A 1,247-nucleotide genomic window follows, 5' to 3' on the forward strand; every position below is an offset into this window, starting at 1 on the left:
GGGGAGTGGGGGTGGGGGAGTGAGGGGGTGGGATTAAAGTAACAGAAATCTTACAACTCAGGATGACTTTGTCTCAGGCACGGTGCCAGCTGAAACCCAGAATAAACAGTTACCTGATACACAGTCAGCACTCAGGTTTTCTTGTAACTCTTGTTGCTCTTCTTGTTCATTTCATTCGTTTAACTCCACATTTTAAGGTTTGTGAGGATGGAGACAGAGGGAGGAGCAAGAGCATCAGGCTAAATCCCAGTCTCACAGGGCCCTGGAAAAGTACCATGCTGCTTCACGACTAAAGAACCAAGACAGCCAGCAAACAGCGGCTTCCAAACACTCCGTGTGATGCTGGCTGCTGCCGCTCTGCACTTGCTCGCATCCCTCTGTCCTTGAAGTCTTTGCTCAAGTCTTGCTTTCTGCACAAGACCTCTCTGTCCACCCTTTTGAAGATCTCCACTGGTTCCTGTTCATGTCACCTCCTCTAACAATTCTTGACCCATCATCCCCTGAAGTCTTTTTTATGTTTATAGCAGTTATTAATTCTAAGCCACGCATGGTGGCAAAGGCCTATAATCCCAGCACAATGGAGGCAAGAGGATCAGGAGTTCAATGCCAGTCTAGGCTGCATAGTGAGTCTGTGGCTAGTCTGAGAAGCATGAGAAACACTGACCAGAGGGGAATAAGAAGGGGAAGGGGGGGGAGGTGAAGGAGATGGAAGGGAAGGAGAGAGGGAGGGGAAGAGAAGAGAAGAGAAGAGAAGAGAAGAGAAGAGAAGAGAAGAGAAGAGAAGAGAAGAGAAGGAGAAAGGGGAAGGAAGGGGAAGGGAAGAAAAGCGGAAGAGAAGAGGAAGAGGGGAGGGAAGGAGAGGATGTTGGGTTTAATTTGAGGCCATGAATATAGGGCATCAGTGAAGAGCTGGTCTGGAGTGAACAAGGCCCCAGTTCAGTTTCCAGCACAAAAATAAATCTGTAATTATAAAATTCTTGTGCATAACTAAATAAAATAAACCAGTTTCATGGATTCCTGAGGAATGTTGGCTTTATCTAACTGCCAGAAATATTCCATATTGAACTTACTTCTGGGTATGTGGACAGCCTGAGACCTCTCTCTCTCTCTGTCTCTCTGTCTGTCTGTCTGTCTCTCTCTCTCTCTCTCTCTCTGTGTGTGTGTGTGTGTATCCATGTGGTTTCACCTGTGTGCTATAATTTAATATGGTGGTCCAACTGTATTCATTCTGCCTGTCTGTTTTCCAC

Source organism: Mus pahari, chromosome 20 (genome assembly GCF_900095145.1).
Source record: "Mus pahari chromosome 20, PAHARI_EIJ_v1.1, whole genome shotgun sequence".
NCBI classification, from domain to species: Eukaryota; Metazoa; Chordata; class Mammalia; order Rodentia; family Muridae; genus Mus; species Mus pahari.